Raw genomic sequence first — 22737 nt, 5'->3', positions numbered from 1 at the left:
TCTGGCTCCAAGAAAATCATGATATGAATTTTTGCCATATTGCCCCTCACTTATAAGTCCCAGTAGTAATATTAGCTTCAGTTTAGACCAGAGAACAGCTAACCCAATAAACTGGTGGACTAAATGTGTTAGGGAAGAGGCTTGGCACTGGGATAGGCTCTCAAAACAATGAAGTATCTTTATGATCCGGTTACATATCTGACGCAAAATGGCCTTAAAGTCAAAAGCTCAGGGGAGGTCATGCAAAAAACTGAATACAGTGTGTAAAAAGACTGAATACCCCTGACTAAAACTATATAGCTACATGCAACTCTAAAGAATGTAATATATAAATTAAACACGAGACTTTTCAGACAAGCAATTTGAATTATAGGATTCTGTTCAAAGTTCACAAATTAAATGTTTTCAGAAGATTTGACAAAACGACTGAAATTACAACTGACAAACTAATACAACAATACATAAAAAAAAAAAAAAACATTTACAGGTCTAAACTAGTTAAACTACAATTTATTTTTTTAATGTAGAATAAGACAGGATATTTAGTTGTTTGTGACAGAAATTATGGTACTAAATTTCGATTTGATTGTGACTAATGTAACTTAAGAGGTAATATATGTTTTTTAATTTTAAGTATTGAGTATTCATTTTCAGTCATCAATACTGAAATCAATGGCATTTGTTTTGAATAAGAAAACATATAATTTAGTTACAATAGTTACCATGGTGACACAATGCACACATTAGCAATCACAGCCAAAAAAGTTTTCTTTAGTTTGAAAGCTCAAGAAAAAATACAAAATGGATTTAAACATCACATTTTCAGGAGCCTGTGATCAATGTGAGTCTTCGTAGTCCTGTTTTCAACAAAAATGGTGCGCGCAACCAACTGAAAAAACTGATTGTAATTTTATTTGAGAGGGATCACCTGTTAAGTCATGTCATTCTGGTCAGAGTGTGTTAAAATAAATCAAACTAACAAAGCTTCAAACAGAGCATGCCTACACTTAACATCACACCCTCGGGGAATGTTGATCAATAATTCGATACTTGTGTTTTTCTTCTTACTTGGAGTGGATGTGGTGAAGCATTGGTCCTTACAGCAGTATCTTCAGTCAGAGCAGGCGAAGCGTGTTCCACAAAGGCACATGAGAGAGAAACAGGAGCCCCATCACCTAAACACAAACACATTTCAACACATGTCACATATTTAGGGTGTTCTCATTAGGCATTGAGTTTCATGGCATTAAGCATCTGTCGATTTCTGATACCAACGGATACCAGTAGAGACTGAAAACAGCATTTATTTTCTTTACACAAAAATAAAATAAGACAAGGCCGATCCAAATGTGTTCTGTATCTGTTATTTATCTCTCAAGAAACTACAAAACAGCTTTGTATAAATAAAAGTTCAACTATTATGAGACCTTCTGGGCCAACTACAAAAAGTAAACAGTAAATGGTCAGTGTTCACATTTTTATAGCGCTTTTCCACCTTTGAAGCACTCAAAGTGCTATCAAAGAACCATTCAACCATTCGGACACACTCATACACCAGTGTACGCAGACACTGAGGGCAAGGCGGGTCAAGAGTCTTACCCAAGGACACAGCGACAGTAAGTAGTCTTATTACATCAATGTATATGCCAAACTAGGAGCTCTCGATTTACTGGTCAATCTACGGTCCTAACCTCACCTAATGGTCATGAACTTTGGATAACGACCGAAAGGACAAGATCACGGATACAGCATCCGAAACGAGTTTCCTCCGCAGAGTGGCTGGGCACTCCCTTAAAGCTAGGGTGAGGAGCTCAGTCACAGAGGAGAAGCTTGGAGTAGAGCCGCTGCTCCTCCACGTAGAGAGGAGTAGCTGAGGTGGCTCGGGCATCTGTTCCAGATGCCACCTGGGCACCTCCCTCGGGAGGTGTTCTGGGCATGTTCCAACAGAAGGAGGCTGTGGGGAAGACCGAGGACATGCTGGAGGAACTATGTCTCTCGGCTGACCTCTGGAAAAGCTGGAGGAAGTGTCTGAGGTGAAGGAAGTCTGGGAGTCCCTGCTTAGACTGCTGCCCCCTGACCCAGCCCCGAATAAGCAAAAGAAAATGGATGGATGGACTAGGATATCGACTGAACTGATATTTGGAAGCCTATGTTCCACCCAGCATATTTTTCAGTATTGGCATCAAATATTAGATTGGTGCATCCCTACTTTTCATGTTTATAATCATCATAACAATAAATGCATTAGTATTAGTATTATAGGCCTGTAGCTCTGTTCCTGACACTCAAATCTCTTGGTGCATTATTCATTCACTCCACACTCCAAGCACCATCACGGTCTGCTAGTGTTTTCACCATACTAGAATCTCAGCTTCAGTTTCAACACTAAGGGAAAGGTTCAGTGCAATTTTGATACCACAATGAATATAAAAACACTGGCCAAGGGAATGCCAAAAAATAATTGGTTGTGAATGCCAAATTGAGCTAGAGGGAAGGTCAGAATTCAGTGGTGTAATTTGATGTTGAACTGTCAGATTGTAGATTTGTTGCCAAGGTTTATGGTTAATATTTTTGTAATTACTGTGCCTATCCACATGAAACAAAAACTGGCACAAAGTCGACCATCCAACAAACAAAAGTGAAATTACTTTTTCACATAGCTTGAGAAAGTGGTGCCAATATTCAACCCCAAAAACATGATTGTTGTGAGTTAAAGTCTTAAAATTAATATAACAAGTTTGTGAAGCCAATCCGTACAAAACAATAAGGTTCAACATTTGTGGATCACATGTTTGGATTGTTTTTATTTTGGCTAAATTATTATTATCCAATTATTGAAATTATTGTCAATTTCTAGAAAGTGAACAAAACCTATGGTCACTAGAATTGTGTCTAATGCTGGTTGGGGGTGTGCAAAAATATTGAAATATCATGATACTAAATTTGGTGATACAGTATTGTTATGGTGGGCTGCTGTATCAATATATTGCTATGAGTAGTTTTTTTGTTTGTTTGTTTGTTTTTATGATCACACTACAATTTTGTTGTTTATTTAGTTTCTTTTTTATGCAATACACTTGATGTATTAATTGTTTTGATGATTAAACTGGATGTATTTCATATTAACTTTGCAGAGGTATTGGTATAACAAAGAAATACTGTCACTAAAATGTATTTGGTTCTTAAAAAACAGCAATATATCGCAGACTATCATGCACGGACCGGTGCAGCAGCAGTGATGCGGTAGCTGTATCGGATCGTTGTGGTAAAGAAGGAGCTGAGATGAAAGGCAAAGCTCTCGATTTACCGCTCAGTCTATGTATGCAGTCAACTACACAAGAGAGCCAAAAAAAACAAAAACAAAACAAAAACTCAAGTAGACGTAATCAAATAAAATACATTGTAACACAAAACGTAGGGAAGCTTGACACTGTTATAAGTATTTCCTTTAGATATTGTATGTTTTAATAGTTGTTTTTGTTTGCTTGTTTGTTTGTTTTTTACCTGTTCTATTGTTTGGAAATATTGCTGTATTTCATTTTCTTTTGTGTATATGATATTTGGCCAGCATAATCAGAGTCTGAATGAGAAAACAGAGATCTTTGGGAATGGAGGGTTGTTGAAAAAGAACAGGATGTCATATTCGTCCGCAGAGTAGTTGGACCCTATGATTCCCAACCCTAATGCTGATATAGAAAAGACATTCTAACCCTGAAAGGAAATGTCCAGATGTCCAACATTGTTTTATTCGTGTGTTAAGGTCAGTATCATTTTTTTTGTCTTGCCCAAGGACACAGTGACAGTATGCAGTGATCCGAATGGGGTCCAAACCACCTAAACGAGCACTCTAACCACTGTGCCACCGCTGTCCTTTCATAAAATACAAAAAAATGAATGTATGTTGCTTAGAACAGAAAGAATATAGTGCCATCAGAAGCTTAATAATTAATGACCAAATGCACAATGACATCAAGCCAGTGCTTAACAGTAAATCAAACTGTTATTGTAGCCCCCTTTTTTCAATTACGTATCCTTCCATCAATCTCACAGGCTCCATCCAGTAATATAATATCGACGTGTGTAGGGACATTATAAATAATACAAGACTTTACCATTGATGTCAGCCCCAGATTCAACAAACAGGTTAAATATTGAACAGAAGTGTAAACAGAAAGCAAAGGAACAATACATACATAAACACTGTTGGATTGTTTGAGTAAAAATTAAAAAAAATAAAAATAAAAAAAAAAAAAAGATGAAAATTGAATAGCAAAAGAATCATATTAGTCTTAATGGCAGTTTTATTATTGCATATGGTGGTTTGCCTATAGACCATTGAATGGGAACCACTGAATATAATTGATATTCTGTGCATGAATAAATAAATTCCCGTGGTTTGAGAAATAGCTGTTTAAAATTGCACCCTGTGAGCCCGCTGACTTTCACCTATTCTGCAATAAATCACACTGGAAAGAAGGTAACGACGTGTCTATGCAGATATGGACCAGGCTGTTTCGCTGGTGTGCCCGCACGGTGTTGAGTTACTTGTTGAGTTGTGATTCTCATTTGCTCATGTGCCATTTTTTCACCTGTCAACATTAGCAACCCCTACACGAGACAGTGTGTAATGTAATATTACTGCAGCAGTGTAAACAGATAAGAAACAGTTAGCCTTATTAATGTCATGTGATCAAGTATTCATTTATTATCTGTCATAAATTGATTTAATTAAAATGATAATAGAGTTTATTCATTTTACATTTTCAAACAAAACACTGAGATCTGCTGTAAATGGACATTTTAAATTCACACATGACTCAGCCATCCACAAGTGTAAAATGTTGCTTTGTTTATTCTGTGCAGAACAGCTGTGACACTGAGTGGCTGAATAAATGACATAATAATGAGCAAACAGAAGCACTAACAAAGCACACAGGATTTAATTGTATTTTAAGCACAGACACAAGAGTGATCACTCAACCCTAAATGGTCTGTAATCACACTATAACACCAAGGGATGGAAGAGCACTGCTGTGCTGTGAATATGGGCCCGCATAGCAAACAGTATCTGTGCAAAAGACAGCAGCCACATGGGACCTTACTGCACTCAACAAGCAGCCGTAACTACGACAACAGCACCTTTAACATGACTGAAGCCCCGCTCCTGGTGCAGTTTGTCAATGTGAAGGAGGCAGCAGAAGAAGCAGCAGGCCAAAGAGCCTTTGTGTATGGCCTCAAACAACAGCACAACATCAGCCACCACAGCCCTGCTCCACTGTGTTTGAGAAATGTGGCACCCGCAGAGGAAACAGTGGGTGGATGCAGCAGGCCTGGGGAGCTGGGCTGTCACAGTGAATGAGTGAAAAGACGGGAGGGGCAGAACAGAGAGAAAAAAAGAGAGGGAGGGCCACTCACATGTGGAGGAGAGGGAGATGATGGAGGATCAAAGGCTCTGTGTCCATCGGCCTGTCAGGTTCTCCAGACAACACAACATCTCACTTATGTAACTGTTTACCACAACAAACAATTGTAAGCTCGTTAGTTCCTTCACTGTTGCACATCCTGTACTTACACAGAGTCTCAGGCAGTGTCCAAGAAGGGCTGGTCTGCTGAAGAGGATCAGGGATACCCATGAAACTGCAAGAGGAAGGCGGGGCTTATGGGGAAGCCCCTCCACAGGAGAATCCCTGTGTCCTATGCATGCTTCAGAGGCACTGTCCGCAGCCCCGAGAAGAGCCAGAGCTGTCCTAAAGCAACCAGTCACTGCAGCGCGTCCACACGCACTGAGACTAGAGAAACTGGTGCACCGCTACGCACCGTTACACAACGTCACGCTCGTGTGTTGGAGAACACATACACAGAGATGGGAGGTGGGCTATCTGCCTCAGGAACTGACTCCCACTGCAGCGTCAGCGCAGCGGACCATCACTTCCCATTTATCAGAGCGTGTAAGACGCCCGGGCCCTCTTCATCACCTCTCCAAGAAGCATCTGATAACAGTATCATACATCACTTATTCCTCCGGGGCCGCTTCAAAACCCACTCTACGCGCGTGTCCCGGGATTGTGATTCCGGACCCGCCATGCCCAGTCTGCACCGCCTCAAAGGGGCGGTTGCCAGTCGGGATGCTGCGCTGCTGCGTTAGTGTCTCCGAACCTGATAGTGTCACTTGAACTTGCCACTAAACGACTCTAACAAAAGATGTCTCAACAGAACTGTCACCAAAGCCCCGTCTCCACAGCCCCACAGTGTCCTCCCTCCCGCCTGTCCCGTGCGCGCGGCTCTTACCTGGTCCGGTCCAGCCGCTGCAGTTCAGTGTGGGACGACACTGGATGCTGGCGCTTTCCTTCATAAACACACGGCCACGCGCAAGTGCTCAACGCGGAGGGTGGGGTGTGCGGGTGCGCGCACGCGATCCTGACGTTTAACTTAAAATACAATAGCAGTTATCAGTCACTCTCAGCCCCCTCTGGCATGAATCGATGGGAATATTATAATGACACTTAGAGCTACATTGTTAATAGGCCAAATAAAAAGTTAATACTAGCATGAGGCCAATCAGAAAAATGTTTTGGGATATGTTTTCAAATAAAGGTTAAATCCTGTTCAGACAAGATACAGACAAGCAGAAGAATACAATAACATAATAAAACAGGTGCACAGTCTATTATGAGCAGATTGTTAAATGCAATTGTAGTAGTAACAATGTGTTTAGTTTTGCATGCAAATGTGAAGTTATCAGTTTTAGTTTAATGTGAAAAAGTTATGTAATCTTGTAGACTAGAGCATTTTATCAAGACAAAACAGTAGGTAGGTAGGTTTCAAATCATTCATTTTCATGATGATGTGTGTCCATGTTGTTCATTCATGCACATCAGAGACAAGAACATTTTAAAGTAGACAAGTGTTCAAGTTGTAACCATGACAACTGTGTCATCACTCACCAATCACATGAAATACAGACCATAGACTATGCATGTGCTGAATGGGAGACAACAAACCTTCTGGATTATTTGAGGCACCGCCCAGAGGAGTACAACTGCACAACCTCTGCTAAGTCCAGGTAATGTTTCATGATACCAGTTATGACACAAAGCACAGTTTAAGGCAAAAGTGGACATGATTATTAGATTATAACAAACAAACAAACAATAAACACAGAATTACTGAGAACTTGTTTAGATTTAGAATTCTTGACTCTGACAAGGCACAGCTGTCAAGTGCAAACATTTCATCAAGAAGCTCAGGGAAGGCCAAGGTTTTATTTCACTTCTTTGCAACATAATTCCATATATCTAACATCATATGTTTGATGTTTTCTCTATGTATAAAATGTAGAAAATATAAACTTAAAAAAAAACTGTGAATGAGAAGGTGTGTCCAACCCAAACCTAAACAGCCACCTCCTATACAAACTGCTGTCTTATATGGAAAAATATCATAGTTTTTGGTTAGTGCTTAATGTTATACAACAACTGTCATTACCAGTTCATTATCATTATAATTTGGGCCCTTGGGTACCACAGCTCTAGTGCACTTGTTTATTACAGCGACACCTGTGTCTTCTTTGTGGAGTTTACATAACTGTTGTCCTTGTTTCCATACAACAGCCTCCCCAAATAAAGGTTCATAAACTAAAAATAAAACCATTAAATGAACACTTGAACACAGAACAGACCACTGTTACAGACGATTCATTAATATGGAGCCAGACTCCATTAAAAAGTTTCCATTTACTCTTCCATTCATATGCAGACAGTGATATAATGCAAGTATGGACTGAAAGTAAAAGCATTGGGGTTTAAAGTAAGTGATGCTTAACTGTAACATTTGTTCTTTCTTGGTCGCTTTATTTTGATTTACTACTCCTACTAGTGCTATGTTGTGGTGCCTGGTGGTAAAATAGAAATAGAAATAGAAAGAAATAGAATTTTCCCTTTGCTTTCTGTGAAGTGTGACACAGAAGACAGTTATAAAGATCAATATATCTGTTTAATTTGCAGAAGCAGTCAGTATCTCTCTATTGGTGTGCAGTGTGTCATGTAGCTTAAGCCCAAGGGCTTGTGCACTTGACACTTAATCAATCAACCAATCGTGTTTGTGTACGCTTCCTTTAGTTCCAGATCCAAATTCACCAGCTAGTGTAATGGCCACTAGATGGCACTCTGTGCTCAGTCTTTCTATGCAAATAACTCTAACTACGTATTAATATGATAAACTGCAACTACTGTGAAATAAATAAATACACGTTTCACGCTCTATTACTATTGCAAAGCAGAGACATTAACCACTAAGTGAAAATGGACAATTGTGTTACTTGATCTACTAGTAGATATGATAAGAGCCTTTATTTGGCCCAAAAATTCCAGTGGAAATTGTAAAGTGTGAACAGGAAGTTTTAAATCATACAAGTTTTAATCCTCACAGAAATGATGATGGGAAATACATCACTTTTGTAGACTAAAAAACTAAACAACAGATGACAGACATATTGACCCTGTTTAATGGTAGAGTATGCACCCTCCGCTCTTACTGTTTTGTTTGTTTGTTTTTAAAGTCCAACAATCACAGCTGAAAGCATACAAGTTTTTTTTCATTCTCGGGCCTCATGTGAAAGCTCAGAACCTCCAAAATTTACTCACTGAGCTGCAGAGGCTGCACTAGCACTAGCACTGATTCATGATTGGCTGTAGGTGCTCCGATTTAGGTCACTACCATTCGGATCAGAGAGAGACATTTTAGGTTTGGAAATTTGATTCCAGCATTGAATCAAATTGTAATAGGCCATCATGTCAGTGTTTTTGAAGTTAAAAAATAATCTATATTACAATCGTTATTTATAAAAGCTATGTTTGATTTGAACATGTGTTTAAAATTGCCAAAATAGTACCATCGTTTTAAAATTTGGTGTTGAAATCAACTTGCAACCCACAGCTCTCCACCCTCACTTTGGGAACCTCTGGAATAATAAACTTAAACTTACACTGATGCTTTTTTTCCCCCCCTTAATTTCACAAACTTTGAACAAATTCACAGAGGAGTTCATACAGGAGTCAACCTGTGAGCATTTATCGTAGTACTACACTGTAAACTGTAGGGGGAGTTCCACACAAGAAAATGCAGCAGGCCTGAGCACATTATGATTCAAGTATATGCCACAAGCGCACTGTAATACAAAGTAGACTGCACTGCTACTACTACTACTACTGCTACTACTACCACTTACTATTTCTACTGGTAGTATTCTCCAGCTTTGGAAATCCTGTAGATATGACATTTAGGCGTAGTATGAGCTTGTGTGATGCTAAAAGCTAAAGAAAGCTCTGTGTGAGACGGCAAAGAGATGGACATCTTCAAAACACCATCTGAGCACCACCCGGGAAGACTTCACAGCAAGTCCATATCTGCCCATCTCTCTTATCTTTAATCCTATATTATTACGTGTCAGACGTTATTGAAGAAACGTACAGTCAAAACACAGTGAGATGTGCCTTCATCAAAGTCAAGCAGATACCATCATTTGTCATTTGAGCCGTTTTAAATGTATTATTCTGAATGTAGTCTGTGTAGATTAATCTAAAATTGTTGTTTGATTTAGTCTTTTTGTATTATTATTTTTTTTCTTTTTGTAATTTGATGGAATTAATTGTATTTGTTAAAGCATAACTAAATACCTAAACTCCAACAACAACCACATTTCAAACAGAGGTGCTAAACTGAGCAATGTCTGGAGGACTAAAGGAGAAAGTGAAGGGAGAGGGTCTGGAGGTGTACCAAGTATCCACACCTCAAACTCTGGCTGTAATTAGGAAAGGTCTGCTTGATGTTACCAACTACTTGAAATAGCAGTGTCTTACAGTGGGCAATTATATTAAAACACCATATACACAGTTCAGTAGCTTTTTGGTAGTTTAATGACATCCAAACATCTAATGTGGTCACACCAAATTTTGTTTCATCAAGCCAATTTCAAGCATTCATAGCCTCCCAATTTATTAATTCATGTAGAAAGAATTATAACAAAAATCTAATAAATAACAATTGGTATTACCTCTGGAAGGTCATCTGCTGAAAATCTGTACCATTTCAGATTTAATTTATGTGGAAAATTATGCACATGAACATAAGAAAAGACAAAAAGTTGTATAACTAGAAACATATTTCAAATGTAAATTGTCAAAAGGAAAGCCTTGCTGCCACTATCCTCATATCGACACAAAACTAAAGTAGGTGACCTTCAATAACTAATATACAAGTGTTGTCACAATAAGCAGAATGCATGTGTTTCCAATAAGTGACTGCTGAGGTCATTCAAACTGGACACTATAAATTATGAAAAGGGTTTGACAGGAAGGACATTGGATTACTAATTAGTGGTCAGTGTATTGATTTCCTTCCAAGGGCTTCAAAAGATCAGATAGAAACAAATTGTCTATATAGGTCACAGTTTCATCCAACATTACTCCCCATTTCATATTATGTAATATTTAGGTTTTACAGATAAGTGTGGCAGTGTAGTAGTTGGCTGAACCTCCTTGTCAAAACCTGATCTTTAATCTGATATTATGTGTCAGATGTTATTGAAGAAATGTACAGTCAAAACACAGAGATGTGCCTTCATCAAAGTCAAGCAGATAACATAATCTGTCGTTTGAGCTGTTTTTAAATGTGTTATTCTGAATGTAGTCTGTGTAGAATAATCTAAAATTGCTTGATTTAGTCTTTTTTGGGGGGTATTTGATTTTGTCTTGACTGAATTGTTTGATTAAGCCTGATCTTGTCTGTGATCTGTCGTAGAGCACTGCATTTGTTATGAACAAAATTTGACCACAAAACAAGTCTGGAGATGATTTAAGGACTGCACAGGAGAAGTCCAGATTTTTACCTGTGACGCAACAATCCAGACAAAAAGAAAATGGAGCATTTTTGAGTGCTCAGAGAACTTTGGATTTTGTATTAATGGATTAATATGTAGGTTTTGGTTAGGGAACACATATATAAAATGATTAAAAACTTAAAAGTCAATTTTACAATGTATCCATTCAAAACAGCTATTGTCAAAATGGTAATACGCAATGTAGAGACAGTTTGAGCACTGAAAGAGCAGCAAATTAAAAAACTAAAAAATTACTGACAGTAGAGGAGCCAGTAACTCACACTTTATGCCATATTGTGAAACATTTTAGGCAGAACAATAGCAACTCCTTGGAAACAAGCAGCTGACTGACCCTCCACAGCAAAGTACACCTTTAATATGAATACGCACCAGCAAGTATGAACATTAAGCATTTGGGGCACTAAAACACACTGTACAAAATATACAGTATTACTTCAACATGTGATGATGAGGATACTCCAGTATGACAAGGCGTAAAGGTCAAAACAGTCAATTAAACACACAGCCTTGTGACCCAAGGGTGCAGAATATATTGGTACAATTAGCTGTCACTGTAGCGCATTGTACTGCTGCTAAACTAGACCCATTCCAAGGGCATCCCTTGTGTGTTAGCGTTAGTGGGGGTGTCCTTGAACGCACCATGGAGTCCTGTCAGGTTCATGTCATTATGTCACAGGTCTGTCCTTAGGGAGAGAGGTAGTACACAGACTACTGCAGCACAGACTACTGCAGAACGGTACTTCGGTGGCAAATATTACACGCACTTATTTATACATAATTAGTTTGCTTTCTAAGTACTTTTTAGAATATAATCATACACCATGTACACGATAAATTACCGTATAGCTCTGATTTCGCCGGTGCTCTATCAGAATTACAATGTCCTTGCAGTGACAGCTAACTGTAATGTAAATAGATTAACCTATTTTCTTAATAATTTTCACACAAAAAAAAACATTTCATGCAGGTTGACATTTTGAGATCCAACATCACTTTATTTCACAGCAGCACTTTTTTATGATGAATACATGGATATTAGAGGGATGAATGCAGTTTGAGAGATGGGTAAGCCCTTACTGTGAGAGGCTTGCACCTCCTCAAACCTGACTATTATCTGGCCTGGAAGAGATTCTCCTGCTTTCCATGGAAATGTTGACCCTTTGGCTGTATTCTTCCACACTATGGCAACATGTCAATATCCATGGAGAATGTTCTGAAGTATGATTTTCTTCTTTTCCCCATAGAATCATGCAGGTGACCTCCAAAAGGTACATACTGTGTCTTTAAGCACATTTCAGCACAAAAACATAATCTGTTTAATGTTATAAGGATAATATAACAATAGATTTTACTTTTTGCCAATATTGCCACCCCCTACATACTTTCCATATTATTACCAAGAAAAAGAAATAATATTTTCTGGGAATTCACATTCTTCATTCTAGGTTAGGATTCATCATAGCATGACAATGCAGTGATGCATAGAGTATGTCTTAATTCCACGAATAATTCATTACTTAGTAACTACTATATTACACTTTAGTTTTCCATCTAAATCTTCATAATGTTGCACAAAAAGTAGCTCTGCAGTTCGATTCTGTTTGAAAAGTAAACTATTCAAATAATTTATCTACCACTGAAGTTGATTATATGCAAGTCAAGTCAATGATCTAGAATATTTTTAAGATAATTGCAATGCATAGTGCCACACTCATTCAAATGTGGTCAGATTTATAAAATAACTCATCAGATCAGCCCCTGGTAGAGAATCTTGTAGAGAAAAGCAGTGGTGGTGGTAACCCAGGTGTTATAGTCGAAATGAGTTGGCGTGATCATAAATAAATGAACTGCAAATACAGAGTGCCTCCTTTGTTCTTTCACTATAGCCTCCAGATAGTTTGTGTTTAATTTACCTTTTTTTTTATTACTCCAAAAGTGGCACCCATGGATTGGGCAGATAAGTAACATCGAACAATCAATTCTCTGCTTAATAAAATGCAGTGGCCTGAAAGGCCTGTGTCCTTCCATTTGCTCGAAAGGTGAAAATCTTGTGTAGTTTGATAGATTTGTCTCTACATACAAACCTATAAATGATCAACCTGTTATTATTATTCATGAGGAACGTGAGCTCGAGTGGTGCTTTTGTGGTTGGCTGTCACTACACTGCTCCTGTAAGCACCTCTGAGCTTTATTTATTCATGTGTGAAGTGAGCGGAGACACCTGCAGACGAGCCAGAGGACAATGTCTCTTTGATAAGTCACATGTCAAGACGAACACAAGCAAATGCCCAAGGACAGCAACAAGAGTGGGAAACATGACCCGCCCAACCATGCAGATGTAGATGATAAATGGGATAAAGTAACTATTACAGATGGTACCACATTTACACATCTTAATTAGGCTTAATAAAGTATGAACAAATAGTTTATTAAGGCTTAGTGACAACTTAATTCATGGGTTAGGAGTTAGCATTGGGGTGTTAATTATGTGACAACAACAGCTCAGAGTGTGTATCATAAAGACCAGTCCAACACTGTAGTCGCAACTGGACCAAGTGCAGTGTGAGCAGATGTTAATAAACTATTCGTTCATAGTTAATCATTTCTTTGTTGATGTTTTAGTGAAGCTAATTGGCCAAAAGTTGCTCTACTTGAGATTCTGACTAAACCATGTATTTATATTGATATTCAGTCAGACCAAATGTGGGATCTGGTTTCTCATGCCAAGCAAGGCAGAGATGTGTGCAGTGTTGCATGGCTAACTTTTACTTTTACTGGAAACACATTTTAATGAACTAAAAACAAACAGAAACATTAGAACTAGTTTTCTGTTCTGAAAACTTCTTTCAGCTGCTCGTGTCAGAGACTTTCGATAACACACATTTTATGACCCTAGTCAACTCAGAGTTAGGGGGAGCAATAAACAACAGAACAACATACTAACTTAGAGGTCATCAAACTAAGGCCCGCAAGCCAACTCCGGCCCTCCACGCCCCTTTGACCGTCCCCCCAGCCCCTTTGAAGTGGCACTATGAGGCAATCCTCAAAAATTGTCATGGCCTTTTTAAAAAAATTATTATTACTTTTTGGCAAATAATAATATAATAACATCTTGTATTGTGTTGATTTTTTTCATTTCTATGAATTTAAATAATAATAATTACTATTATTGTATTTACATTTGCCTCCGAATTTTTGTCACCTGACAAGCTCGAAATCGAACAGTGACAGTCAACACACACACAGAGTTCTGTAGTGCAGTTAAGGACAACAAAATGGCTCATGTTAAAGTATGAAAACAGAGGGTGCCGAGTTTTCAATAAACAGTGGATAGCTGATTATTTTTTTGTTCAGTGTAAGGACCGTGCAGTTTGTGTGATATGTAAAGAAAGTTTTCAAAGAATATAATCTGCGTCGTCAGGGTCATACAATTCTGTTATATGGCTGACCCAACCCCAGTCCCTCATCACAGTCAAGACTGATAATGTAGCCCCCAGAGAAAAAAGTTTGGTGATCCGGTTACCAACTCATAACAAAGATGGACTTGGCCCTCAAAATGGCAGCCATAACATAAAAAGTGTTATTAGATTTAAGCATATTTGCCTGAGAGACACAATTTCAAACAGCCAAGCTATAAAACTAATACATTTATATTTGCACAGTATGTTTTAGGTGTTTCAGGTAAAATCAGAGAATAAAAATAAGGAATGAAAAACCAGACATATATTTAAACTACAGACATACAAGTTAATCTACTTCAATATGACTTTCAAATCACTGTTCGTTTCCCCAAAATGTGTCACTCTGTCTCACATCAGTTAAAACCCCATTCAGATTTCCATTTGTCTTGACCTTTCTGTGATTATGTCTGAGTTCCCATTGAAGGGCTGACATTTCCTGACACCGCGGTGTTCATTACTGTCCACACAGGGCAGCGGTTCAGGGGCTGGAGCAGGTAAAGAGATATAGTAGATATAGTAGATATGGGATAAGTCTAATTCAACATCAGTCTACATCAACAAAAGGTGACTGAGGAAGACTGAGGGAACTGCATGAAAAGCAGAGAATTCTTCTAAAAGGCTTGCAAAGGCATTGTATTACATAATCAGCAACAGGAAAAACATAAAAACACATCTAGACACTTCTGTTTAGTTTTTATGTGCAAAACACAATTTTCCCATTATTTTTTTACTAAATGTGGGCAAAACTTACACCAATTATCTCAAAACTAGGACGTATACAGTAGATGGAACTAACTGTGGATGAATGATAATAATAATGTTAACTTGTTTTAGCCCCAGTGGTTTGATCCGGTTTGGTCTACAATGATAACCTATATAATACTGTCATATATTCAACTGCAAGTTTGTTTTGCTAAATCAAAATGTAGAGAAAATGCATTCATACTGACAGGTAACAGCTCCAGGCAACCACTAACATCTCTATGGTTTCAGGATTTCAAAATGGACGCCCATTCAAGTCAATGGGCCGAGTTCAATCGTAAATGACTCCAGATTCTCCTTTAGCACATCTAGATCCTTCTGGTGACTGTGGGCTGACCAGGTGTGCACAGTAGTGCTCTTTTCTCCCGCGGGCACACGCGAATGCATGAGAGCGCACGAACGGAGCGCAATCTCGTGTATCACGTGATCCCTTTGATCAATCAGAGCAAGAGAAACTAGAATTGTGCCAGAGCTGATGATTATAAAGCATTTTTTTTAAAGATAACTAAAGGATTTTGAGCTGAGAAAAAGTTTATGATATAAAAATAGGTAAAAATGGCCACAAAATCCAGGATTTTTGAAAGTTGTAGGTGCCCTGTCAGCTGAACACGAGCAGTTTGTGATTACATTGTGCTATGAGAAAAATCCTTTCTCAGCCCATTGGATTTTTTCCACTGAAGTACCAGTGAGTGACTACTACGTCAACTAGAGGCAGCTACAAGCTCACAATACCTTATCCAGTTGTTTTAATAGATCCATGGTACAAGCAGGTAGGCAGACCCTCCTTCAGAAAAGTTAGATAGTCCACCTTTAACTATCACAATGTGTGTAATGTATAGTCTATGTAAATTATGACATATTTATTTTCTCTGTGTCCTCAGATGCCTTCGCTGTCCTCACATTCTTTCTTCAAAGCCAAATGAGTTCAGAGATGTTTGTTAAGTGACCTGGGCTCAGACTGCAGCACCACGAGCCAGGCTTAAGTATTACACCCTTAGAGGTCTAGATAAGGAGAGGGGGGAGAGGAAGAGGGGGTAGAAATGCATCACAATTCTGCTTTTAAGTCTTCTCTCTATATTCAAAATGTATCTAATGTTATAGTTTGATAACAGTGGTGTGGAGTCTCCAAAGTTTAGCCCACAGTGTGTGTCTGTGTGGCAGAGGTCGCACACTCCTTCTCTGTGATGACCACATGCACAGCCCTGAGCTCAGAACGGAGAGGCTAGAAGGGTCAGCTGCATCAGAATACACTTCAAAAGCTAACTCCAATTTTAGATCTCACATTTCTCTCTAAACATGAAGTGTTTATGATAAATGTCTTGCCTCTTAAAGGGACTATATACTATTCTTTAATCTATGCTCTAATTCTGCCTCCTCATAAGAAACACACCTAGAGTTGTGTTTTGTTTCATTCACACATGTTTAACACACATACTCTGCATATTTTGGTTCTTGCCCCAGATGGAAAATTTTCAGTTCCACCTTGTGATGTCATGTGATAATACAGTAAGTGCTCCACTACCTTCAATAAATTCTAGCAGTGGTGTAGTGGGGACTTCTTAAGTGGGGATACACGGTTCGTGACTGAACCAGGAGGACTAAACCAGAACTGAAACAGGACTAAACCAGGTCTAAAACAGAACTGAACCAGGACTGGACCAGGCCAAAACCAGGTCTAAACCAGAACTAAACCAGGACTAAACCTAGTCTAAACCAGGACTGAACCAGGACTGAACCAGAACTGAACTAGGACTAAACCAGGAATAAACCAGGATTACACCAGGTCTACTCCAGGTCTAAATCAGAACTAATCTTGGACTTGAGAGAGAGGGCGAACCCGGAATCTACGGAACAGGGTGTTGAAAAGCATGATCGAGCGTTGGCTGCACTGAGTCCCGTGAGGTGCAGAGCTCTGCACTGGTCCTTCCCCTGTGGTCACCCAATAGTCTATGCGGGCACACCTCTGGGCCCGTCTCAACACTCACTCCTGGTTCAGTTCTGGTTTAGTCCTGATTTAGACCTGGTTTAGACCTGGTTTAGACCTGATTTAGACCTGTTTTAGTCCTGTTTTAATCCTAGTTCACTCCTGGTTTAGTCTTGTTTTAGTCCTGGTTCATTCCTGGTCCCTCATGTCTCAGGTCACTATAGGACAGTATTGCAAATATTATGAGCCTAGGTTGTTTTCACCATTGCCAATAACTCCAGTTTGATATTTAAGTTGTAGAGTTGTAGCTGTTTATATATATTTATATATATATATATATATATATATATATATATATATATATATATATATATATAATATATATATATATATATATATATATATATATATATATATATATATATATATATATGTGTGTGTGTGTACCACACGCCGACTACACTCCTGATTCCTAGGATGTCTGAAAATCAAATGCTCAACATAGATGAAATGTCACACATCTATTTCAGCCAAAAGTGTGGGTATACGTACAATAGCCGTTTTACAAGAAATTGTAATTGCAAAGTTTTAGTGCTAATGCTAAATTATGAGATGTTCCTGAATGTTTCTTAGCCCCCTAATTGGTTCTTTGACCTTCATGTAGACTAGGACAAGAGGGGATTGACAGATTTTGGGACAAAGACAAGATTAATTTGTTTGTATTGCATATTTGAAGTTCTCTGACTAATAACGTATAACTGCAAACTGCAAATCTGTCCAAGCAAATCGTAAGTAAAAGTATCCACTGTGTACATGGGGTTGCTGTGTCCTTGTGCTGCTAGCATATGTTGGCTATGCACTGTGGAAATGTGAGTGAATGAAAAAGAAAACTGCCTCTGGGTCTGAAACTCCAAGGGGAAGGCTGCAAGGTCAGGAGAGGCCCTAAGAGGTACAGGTACATTTCACAGTAATAGAAAAAAAGCCCAGAAACATGAGTTATCAACTTGGAATGACTTTGTCAAAATTATGAATATTTTTGAAATGTAAAATAATACTGTGTCCTCATTTACCATACCAGTCCTGCAAATGTATGACAAGTGTAATACATTTTGTGCCCATGGGGATCGGTCTCTCAGTTTAGTGGTTGACCCTCCTCTAATATTTGTCATGAATGCTATTTTTAACATTTTTTTTCTGTAGTATCTTGTGACCATGACAATGCTGTCAGGTCATACAGAAAAAAACAAATGGTAAAACTTTATTATAAGTATACTAGACTGTGAAAAGAAATATCTGACTTTATTTGAATAGATTCAACTTGTCAAGTAAAATGATCTACCAATGGAATAAGTGTATATTTTGTTTCTAATTTTAAGTGCAAAGAACAGTTTTGTTTTGTTTTGTTTCTTATCTTAAGTGTAGCAAGATGTGTTTTCATACTTTTAACTACCAAACGTCTTTTTCATTGGTAGATAATTTTACTTGTGAAGTGAAACATACTCAAATCATGATCAAACTTTCTTAATTCAAGTCATCTTAACTTGGCTAGATTTTAGATTTTGCTGTGTATTTACAGCCTTAATTCATTATGAGCAAATAGTTAGAATGATTCAAGTTTACTATCTAGTTAAAGGTGCACTGTGTAACTTGTCTGGTGGTGGGTCCATCACCTCCTTGTCTCCATGGAGATGTTCATAGAGTCTTTCACAATATAAACTTAAGAATCTCTATGGCAGGGGTCTCCAACCTTTTTCCTCTGGTGAGCTAACTTTATAAAATTAAAATGCCAGAGACCAACTTGTTTTAAAGGTTGCAAGAAATTGAGAAAATAAAAGAGCTATGGCAAGATACAGTTAGATGTCAGTTAAACATAAAGCATTATCCATTTATTATTGCACAAGTTAGGCATGAAAATGACACAATTACAATGGTAATTAATCAGATATTAGTTATTAAGCGCAATATATAGTATATCATTCAGAACCCCTGCTCTGTGGAGACTATGGAGCAAGCCAAATTACAGGTGAGATTTGTGGAGAGGCAACCTCACTCACAGTAAGAATGGATGTTTGTTCAAGACATTTTTGAGAAGTAAGTAACCCCTGTAGTTGAACAACTGCGAGACAGATTATTTTAATATAATGTGGGCAATTTAAACTAAAACATTAACATCTCCATGGAGACAAACAGGTGGTGGACCCTCTCCAGAAAAGTTACACAGTGTACCTTTAATTAGCTTAGGCTTAGTAACTAGTTAAGTTACTGAATCAGTCTAAACTAATCTTTCTTTGACAGATTGGTACAGTGTTTTCTGTTTGAGAGAATAACTCAGCCTAAATATGCAGGGTTTGTGTGTTAAATATGTGTGAATGAAACAAAACACAACTCTAGGTATGTTTTTGATGAGGAAACATTATAACATAGACCAGAAAATATTGTAATATGGGCCCTTTAAGTGGAGCCACACATCCAGTCTGATCTACTGGACATCTCATTTTACTACTGTGTATCGAGTTTGAATGAATAATGCATGACGTTGTGACAAGAGCATATATGAAAGCAAAGCATAGGACTAAAGCATTTCTATTATTATGAATTCTCTATACTGTCTCTTTACTCTTGAGACCCCTTTGAGAACTATTGGTGCACCTTTTCTCTTATCCCAGCTGCGCAGCTCACCACGTATACTGCCATGGATAGAGCCATCTTTTGTCCGACGTACATTCAAACCGGGCTAATTAGGCTAATCACATGGGTTCTTGGGGGCTTTCTTCATTAGACTGCGGCACCTGTGGGACGCTTCACACCCTTTGATTCCGCACAATGTAAAAGCGAAAAGGTCTGAGGGGAAAGAAGCAGTCAGCATAGGCGAATTTCAACGATAATTACCTCCGCCCACAGGTTTTCGGTGGCACAATTGGCTGTTTATTGTCTATATAGCCTGACTGTATGAAATGTTTAGTAGAAGGGGTCTTATCACAGTCAGCGCAGGGTCTTTGGATGGCTCATAGCACCCACTTCGAAAACAGCCTCTTGATGAATGGGACAAATTATGGACGTGACCTTTCAGTGTGGCTCCCGGTTCGTGGATTCGTACAATGTTCATGGCTTCTTTCAATCTGCAACATGTAAAAAAAAAAAACAGCATATTAATTACAGTCCAAAAATCGCAAAAGTATATGTAAAGTAAAAAGACTATTTATGGAGGGCTTTATAAAAATTCGCAATCTAATAGAAATCAGAATTAGAGTTGATGCAATTTTCAAAATCACAAAACTCACAATTACTTAGATAATAAAATGTCCTTTGTGAAGAACAAAATATCCTGTCTTTCTATAAAAAACTCTTGCTGTACCCGCAGCTTAGACATTAACAGTCAGTTTGAAATCTCAGATCCAGGAATTGTCCAAGGTAGAAAAGGTTTCGGAGGTAGCCGCCTGTTTTTTAAAAAAACGTTTTGATACAGTGTACGTGTACTCTTAATAGAATCAGACTAAATATAAATCACAATCATAATTACAGTTAGATTTTTTTTGTCAGTATTGTTCAGTGAAAGTATGTTAGTATAAACTGGTTTATATTATACAGTAAAGACATAAAGTTTTATAAGAGCATGCTGTGCAATTAGGATTAATTTGATTAATTTATTATGATTAATGTGTCATATCAATAAAACTTGGGACAACGGATGGAAATTAGCCTTAGGCTACAATCCGGTGTGTTTACATTCATGTTGTCATGTTTGTTCATTAACATGCTCTGTTTGTTCATTAACATGCTCTGTCCCAATCAAATAAATAAATAAATAAATAAATAAAAATAAAACAATGAACCAAAATGTATCATTATTTATTGCCTGGTAGTAGCTTAGTTGGTACTGTAGATAAATCCAAAGATAAACGTAAACATTGTTGGCAGAGTAGTCCACAGACCTCACAGTATGATATTTATTGTGATATTTTGTGGTGGCTAAACAAACTGTGAATATGCTACTTTTTCCTCTTAAAATGCCTTAACAAGACTTAACCCAAAAAACTAAGACTTAGAACTGTTATTTCTTCATGTAGTCTGCACTGAAATGGAGCAAAGGATCATGGTCTATGTAGTTCCCTTTGTTTTTTTTTTTTTTTTTTTTATTTTTTTTTAGCTATTCCTGCATAACTCAATTTAAGGAAAGAGACTTGTATTTCGATATACTGTGATGATCCATGATATTATTGTGAGAACTGTGGTGATAGGATATCACAATATTTTGGTTATTGTTATATCCCTAGCCTCACCTCAATTTTATTTTCTCTCCAGCAACTAGGTCAGGAATCGGAATACACTAGATGGTTTGCAAGAACACCGGAAGTTGTAGAGCGTGCTCCGGCCAATCTGCAAAGAGCTGAACCAACCCGAGTTGCGATAGCAGACTGCATGCGTTATTCTCCTTTGGACTTCCTTTGTGAAATACAAACTTCACATTTTTTATTGCACCTTATTCACAAGTTCACCTCGCAGAAACGACAATGATTGTTGACAGACTAGTTCACTCTCTGCTTTGTTTGCTGTTGTGTGCAATTACTTGGACACAACTGAGCATTCCAGCACATTACATACATCACAACCAAATAGCAGCGATTAATTCATTAAAAAAAGTACCCGCCTACCATAGAGCAAACAAGTCCTAATGCTGCGAGGTCAGATGGTTTCCACAAAGTGAAACCGGCTGATAAATCAGGCTACCACAGACCTGCAGGTTGGCAGTGAAATCCCAGCACTCTCCTTCCCTGACTGGTCAGAGATAGATAAAAAAAAATAATAATAATTGAAATTGATTGATTGATTGCATTTATATAGTGCCTTTCAAGATACCCAAAGCGTTTTACAGTTCATTATTCAGTCACTCCACACTCAGTGGTGGTAAGCTACTGCCCTGGGGCAGACTGACAGAAGCGAGGCTGCCAATCTGCGCCATCGGCCCCACGCTCACACCACTTTCATACTAGGCAATGTGGGTGAAGTGTCTTGCCTAAGGACACAACGAGAGTTTTTTGCCACTGGCGCCCCACTGTGGCACCTGGAATTCCTAGTGGTCTCCCATCCAAGTACCACCCAGGCCGAGCCTGCTTAGCTTCTGAGATCTGACGGGATCAGGCTTATACAAGCCGGCATGGCCACAAAAAAATTGACACATAAAAACATTTAATTAAGTTCAAAGAAAGCATGCAAACACTCAAAAAGGCCTCTCACCGCTGGGATTCGAACCAGTGACATTCTTGCTGAAGGTTGCTGCAAAATCACAACAATCACAGCAAACACAAGAAATCACTGTTTCTAACTCTGGTTGAAGTCTAGTAGTTAATGCTAGGTACTCTTACATCAGTTGAAGATGAAGATCTCAAGACAGAAAGCAGAAAAAGTCCCAGCCCTATATGACTATCTGGAGACTACAGCAGCACTATTGTTATTGTAAATCTTGTATTTATGAAATGTTGCATGTCAAAAACCAAACTAGAGTCATCATTATCCACAAATACCTACTGCATGTTTTATTTACATCTCAAAACATGCTATATTTCCACACATTACACAGCATCACCATTTTGACAATTATTTTGACATTCAGCTGACAACTTTTGATCTTGTTTGTGAATCTTAGTTTCAGTTCAGTTGCAACTTACCCATCACTCCTCTCATCACATCGTCTC

General features: G+C 38.2%; 1 pseudogene; it reads right to left on the bottom strand.

Annotated features, from left to right (window-relative positions):
- Positions 1-22094: 22094 nt before the first annotated feature.
- Positions 22095-22211, bottom strand: LOC129407312 (5S ribosomal RNA; annotated as a pseudogene).
- Between the last annotated feature and the right edge of the window lie 526 nt (positions 22212-22737).

The sequence above is a fragment of the Boleophthalmus pectinirostris genome, unplaced genomic scaffold (assembly GCF_026225935.1).
Source record: "Boleophthalmus pectinirostris isolate CB_2022bp ecotype Guang Dong unplaced genomic scaffold, ASM2622593v1 HiC_scaffold_9, whole genome shotgun sequence".
Lineage (NCBI taxonomy): Eukaryota > Metazoa > Chordata > Actinopteri > Gobiiformes > Gobiidae > Boleophthalmus > Boleophthalmus pectinirostris.
The sequence above is the reverse complement of the archived record's forward strand: the minus strand, read 5'-3'. Positions and strand labels throughout refer to the sequence as shown.